The sequence below is a fragment of the Epinephelus fuscoguttatus genome, linkage group LG17 (assembly GCF_011397635.1).
Source record: "Epinephelus fuscoguttatus linkage group LG17, E.fuscoguttatus.final_Chr_v1".
In the NCBI taxonomy this organism is placed as follows: Eukaryota; Metazoa; Chordata; class Actinopteri; order Perciformes; family Serranidae; genus Epinephelus; species Epinephelus fuscoguttatus.
In genome coordinates, this window is record NC_064768.1 from 20718650 (window position 1) to 20725237 (window position 6588).

Genomic DNA, 6588 nt, shown 5'->3' on the forward strand with positions numbered 1-6588 from the left:
CGACTCATGCCACCAGTAGTGAAAAGGACACTTGCAGAACTGAAAACTAGAGAAGAATCAGTCAGGAAGGATGAGGAGGAGAGCAACTGTCTGTGGCCACCACATGTAAAACCATTCCCTTTTTGGGGGTTGTCTTGCTTTTGCCTCTCCATTGCACCTGTTGTCACTTTCATTTGCACCAAAGCGGGTGAAACTGATTCACAATCACTTGTGCTTCCTAAATGGACAGATTGATATCCCTGAAGTTTCACTGACTTGGTGTTATACTGTGATGATTATTCCATTAATTTTACTGAGCAGTATCCAATCAGGTCATTGCAGTCCTAATATTTAGTGTCTTTGGGATGATAAAGACCTGCCCAACATTTGCACCATCCTTCACAACCTCTGCCTAGAGAATGGAGACATTGTGCCCTACCTAATAGTACACCCACCTCATCAACAACCACTACACCACTGCTGACAATCCAGTGAATGTTTCTTGGCAAACCATCTCTGTGTTAATTCTATACTCCACAAACTTTGCATGTTATGCCCCTGAGGTGTATTTTGGTTATGTAAGCCCATAACTACCCAAGCAGCATTCTAACTGCACTAGAAAACTAGCTCTGCCTGATTTTTTGAAGGTGTGTGTTGGGCGAGGAGGGCACCAGACTGACTGGTAGTTTAAACTCACACCCACACAGTGTCTCTATGTGCTCTGCAGCCTAGTTCTAATAGTGCAGGAAAGTATATTCTAATGTAGAATTAATGTAGTGCTCCCCCAGTGCTGGCTTTCTTGGCCTGATCAGATTCATCCTTTCATCAGTTTGAACAAATGACATGTTCTAGTGATGAATTATGGTTGCTGTCTATTGTGCATCAAACCATGGGGGAAAAAATATATTACACAATATTAAGTAACTGCTAAGATCCTTCATCTGGATGTAATTGATGTGAATGTAACATTATGTAGGCCTACATACAGTCTGACTGCTTATCTTTGCACTCTAGGAATAGTGTGTAAGATTTAGGGAAATTTAATGGCATCGAGCAGTGAGGATTGCAGACTGCAACCAGCTGAAACTTCTCCCATTAGGATTCCTTCAGTGTTCATTGTTCAGGAGGTTTTTACCACGAGATGATTTATCTGCAGAGGTCTCTTCCTCTGCAGGACAAACAGACCAGGCAATTAAAACTGGTAAAAACACTTAATAAAGATGTTGGACACCTGTATGACGATGATGATTGTAACTGATGTTATTATTATCTGTCTAGATATCTACACTGGACAGGGAGCTGACCTGTTTGGAAATCGGGTTGACTACCATGTATGAGCAATGAAAATGAGAACAGAAAAATAACCAAGGAGCAATTATTGAGAATAATGGAGCTTGACCTGCCTGCTATTTTGGTGAGGAGAATCACTGTACTTTGTAACACTGCATCATTCTGCAAAGTTTATCAAGTATAATTCTATATTCCACAAACTTTGCATGTTATGCCCCTGAGGTGTATTTTGGTTATGTAAGCCCATAACTACCCAAGCAGCATTCTAACTGCACTAGAAAACTAGCCCTGTCCATTTTTTTTAATTTTCTGAAGTCTCTACGTGCTCTGCAGCCTGGTTGGTAGGGCTCTGGCAGTGCTGCAGCTGGGATGATGCCCTTCTAAGGCCCTGTCCAGCTCTCCTTGTGTAACGGCCAGTCTTTTGGTGTCTCCTCCATGCTCTTGAGAAACAGCAAACCTTCTTGCTGCCCCATGTATGGATGTGCCATTCTGGAGGAGCTGGACTACCTGTGCAACCTGATTGGGCTGCAGGTACCGCCTCATGCTACCAGCAATGAAAAGGACACTAGCAGAACACAAAACTGAGAGAGGAATCAGTCAGGAAGGATAAGGAGAGAGCAACTGTCTGTGGCCACCACATGTAAAGCCATTCCCTTTTTGGGGGTCGTCTTGCTTTTTGCCTCTCCATTGCACCTGTTGTCACTTTCATTTACACCAAAGCAGGAAAGGGAGCTGAACTGTTTGGAATTGGGTTTGACTGCCATGCTCGGCATCTTCATGAGCACTGAAAATTAAGGATAGAAAATAACCAAGGAGCAATTTATGAGAATAATGAAACATGAACTGCCTGCTATTTTGGTGAGGAGACTCATTGTACTTTGTAACACTGCATCATTCTGCAAAGTTTATCAAGTATAATTCTATACTCCACAAACTTTGCATGTTATGCCCCTGAGGTGTATTTTGGTTATGTAAGCCCATAACTACCCAAGCAGCATTCTAACTGCACTAGAAAACTAGCTCTGCCTGATTTATTGAATTTTTTGAAGTCTCTTCATGCTCTGCAGCCTGGTTCTAATAGTGCAAGAAAGTATCATCTTCTAATGTAGAATTAATGCAGTGCTTCCCCGGCGATGGCTTTCTTGGCCTGATTAGATTGATCCTTTCATCAATTTGAACACCAAATGACATGTTCTAGTGATGAATTATGGTCGCTGTCTATTGTGCATCAAACCATGGGAAAAAATATATTACACAATATTAAGTAACTGCTAAGATCCTTCCTCTGGATGTGTTGCATTGAGGATTGCAGATTGCAACCAGCTGAAACTTCTCCCATTAGGATTCCCTCAGTGTTCATTGTTCAGGAGGTTATTACCACGAGATAATTTATCTGCACAGGTCTCTTCCTCTGCAGGACAAACAGACCAGGCAATTAAAAACACTTAATAAGGATGTTCGACATTACAAATCAGTGTTTCTCCAACACTGTTTAGCATAATAAAAGTATCAGGCACCTCTATGGTATAGAAAGATGCCTCTAAATTACTATTTAGCAGTCACAGGGGTTGTCAGCACTTGTTATCATAAAGACTTGCTCAACAGGATACCTTAATCACATGGTTGTGGGTGTTCTGGGAGGGTCAGCAATGTGCTCCCCTTGTTTAAAACCCTCACAGGCTGTCTTCTCCTCACTGTGTGGACTCATCTTCTGAATCCAGGTAGGAACAGGGAAGAACAAAATTTGTGTGACTGCATTTTAGTGTTGTTTTTCTTTTACAAGGTGGTTTTTCCAGTAATCTTTAGACATGTTTTGCTTGTTAAAATTGCTTTGACTTATATTTGAACACTTATTGGTGACTGTTAAACTGCTGCCAGCAGAGTTTTGATGAAGACCCATTAATTGCATGGTTTCTGATTTCAGGTACGGACTTCAGTGTGGCTGACTTAGAGGCTAAGGTGTGTGAATTATTCTTATTATTATCATTATTATTATTATTATTATTATTATTATTATTATTATTATTATTATTTTTGAGAAATGCTTAAAATCTAGATCCAGATCTTTTTGGGATTACATTCATAATCATGCAGGTATTCTGCATTCCTGTGTGTGTGTGTGTGTGTGTGTGTGTGTGTGTGTGTGTGTACTTGGTGGATGTATTGCTGGAGGCTCAAGGATGTGCTGCACGTTGGACACATTCAGTATAAAAACATCTGGAATAAACAAGCAAACAGTGCTCTGGCTCTGTGCAGAGATGGGGATAGGACCTTAGGGCTCTGCAGAGAGTGAAGCAGGTCTAAAAGGTTAACCATCGTAATTTTCTCCTGCCTGCGTGCACACAGTGAGAGAGGAGAGGGAGGTAAATGCAGTAGCAAGCCAACAATGTTTTCCTCTAAAGTAGAAGTACACAGTAAATAAGTTGTATACCACTGAGCTGCATATTTTTTAGGTGCTTTGGGGGCCTTCTGTTCATTATTTAGGGCACAATGAGATAGAATATCAGCAAAGTTTTATATCTTATCATGTCTAAACATCATAATAAATATATAGCTGTTTGGGGTCCAGGTGTTGCTCAGGACCCAAAGAAGTGCTTTGTTAAATGTGAAGTTGTATGTATGGCAATTCTCCATAAAACTATAAGCAGCAGTACCACAGGCTGAGCTATCGGTATTTACTGTATGGCGATGATGATTGTGATTGATGTTATTATTATCTGTCTAGATCCATCTACAATGGAAAGGGAGCTGTCCTGTTTGGAAGTGGGTTTGTTGGCCATGCTGGGCGTCTTCATGAGCAATGAAAATGAGGATGGAAAAATAACCAAGGAGCAATTTATGAAAATAATGAAGGATGAACTGCCTGCTCTTCTGGTGAGGAGAATTATTGTACTTTGTAACACACACATCACAATTGTTTGAGAATTCTGCAGAACACTCTACACACTGAAAGTGCAAGGCCAATGAATAAAATTGAAATCATATAAACTTTTGTCGCATGGCAGAGACAAGTCAAAGGTGTCATTGTATCTCAACTAAACCCTCACGGCTTAACAAATAAACTCAATTAATCCTTTACTTTGTGCAATACGACACAGTGGGTGAATATATTTTCTTTTTTCAATATAGCAACAAGCTGAGAATCATGACGATGTGTTCGGGCTCGTGGACGAGAACAAAGATGGGCTTGTGGACTTCGAAGAGTTCGCCAGACTGCTTGCCGGATTTGCCAAGGCAAACTATGACAACATCAAAATGTACATGAGCAAAGTACAGCAGAAGGCAAAATGAAAACCCTGTAATGAGCATGGAAAACACTATTGATGGGAGGTTTACACCTTACCATCTGACCTATGTGGTTTCACATCACAATAATAAAAGTGTTTTGATTTAAATCTTGCTTGCTTGAGTTTTTTTTAATAGGTTTGTAGATAAAACTGAGAGTGACAGGTTATTTTATTTCCAAGTGCAACCTATGTTAAATTCAAGACTTTACTAACACCTTTTTATCACGTTTTTCCCTTGTAACCTACTTCCCAGTAGTATATAAAAGCATTGCTGATTTTTATAATTCCTTTAGGGTGGGAAAATATATTTCAAACCGTGTTATGGGCCAACCTCCCAGTGATTAAATTTTTTCTTGAAGAACATACATGATGGATGTCAAAGGTCAGATTACATGGAGTTGAAGTTTTATTCAGTTGACAAAAAGTTATATATTTATTAATTTCACAGCAGTCACAGATCAGAGAGGGATGCACACACATGATCACAGGGCAGTGGCAGGAGTAAGCCAAAAACTGAGTTCACTCTTTTCAGGCAGAGCAAAGAATAATCTGTTACAGAGGTCAAAACCAAAAATCTAGGCAGAGGCACAAAGGCATCAGGCAGAGTTCAAAACAGTAAAGCAGGCACAGGTCAAAATCCAAGAGGCACTACAGACAAACAAAACAAAACCACGATCTGACGGCAAACTGACTGGTATAAGCACTGAAGCATAAAGCAACAGTTGTGTGGCAGGATGTGAATGCTGGCAACTGATAGGCTGACAGACAATGCAAATAGAGTGCCAATGGGTGTGGGCAGTGTTCTAGTGGGAGAAGCTGGGAGGTGCTGACTGGAGAACAAGCAGAGGGGTGTGTGCAGGAAAGGCAGCAGAGGGGTGGGGTTTAAGAGGAGCAGGAAGCTCCAGCAGAGTCCATAGGTACACCTCGGGTCCATCCCAATATCCCTCCTCGACTCCTCCGTCCTCTATCCTCGATCACTTGACCCAGAAATCGATTGAGACTCGCCATCTTGTAGGACGTCTCAACTCTTTAAATGCACTCAGAGGAGTCAAGGAGTCGAGGAGAGAGGAGGCTTTCAGGGGGGAGGGAAGCGAGTGCAGCCTTCGCGGAAGTCTTTTGCCAACAGACTGATCATTCCTGAGTGACGGGTTGATGAGTCACAGAATTTTATTTTTCCCTGAAACATTTGGCCTAGTAAATTATTTCCAGTGTTCAAAGACACCATGATCATAATCTGGGTTATTAGATAATGAACTTACAATCAGAATATCAATAAATGCAGATGCAAAACACACTGTGTGACTCTTAACAGGACACAGGACAGATTATAAATACAGTATGCAGGTTGTTGTTCATGTGCAGGTGATTTAGACAGAGAGAAAACACTGCTGCTCTGCTACTGAGAACTGTATCTGTATGTTTATCATTAGCCTATATTTGTGTATATAACATTATGTGATAACTGTATCTGTATCTTTATTATATATGTATATATAACATTACGTGTGTGCAGACACAAACTCCATTAAAACTTTCTTTGGCTGTTAATAAAGCCTCCTGACGGCTGATCCAGCTGTAATCAGCTGCCGCCGTCATTAGAAACGGACGTCGCTTTACATGACGCTTCAGAGGAAAGGATGTCTCATTTCTCTAAAGATATATCTCCTCGTTTCTTCTCTCCTCGCATCTCATCCTTGCATCTCTCCCCGTGTCCAACGAGGGCAGAGCTAAGACGCGAGGAAGAGACGCAAGTGAGAGAAACGTGGATGCGAAATCTGGTTTTGGGATGGATCCATGGCTTCCTTGCATCCCTGATGGGAGGGGCAAAGATGCAAAGGAAAAGACGCAAGTGAAGGAAACGTGGAGGCAGCTGTGGAGACTTGAGATGCACCCCATGACACACAGCAGCCATTTTATTTTTCAAAGATGCTCAGAGTTCTATTGATGCTAATCGAAATACTCATTTTAAACCTTAATTATTGGTTTTGATTTAGAAGGTCTAGGGAGCTGACATGTGATGGTTGAAACACAC

General features: G+C 41.2%; 1 long non-coding RNA gene across 1 annotated transcript; it reads left to right on the plus strand.

Annotated features, from left to right (window-relative positions):
- The first annotated feature begins 2927 nt into the window (after positions 1 to 2927).
- LOC125904810 (uncharacterized) lies at positions 2928 to 4664 on the plus strand. Its single transcript, XR_007451525.1, has 4 exons — positions 2928 to 2990; positions 3194 to 3228; positions 3995 to 4143; positions 4399 to 4664. It is a non-coding gene; the product is annotated as an uncharacterized LOC125904810 (long non-coding RNA).
- The last annotated feature ends 1924 nt before the right edge of the window (positions 4665 to 6588 follow it).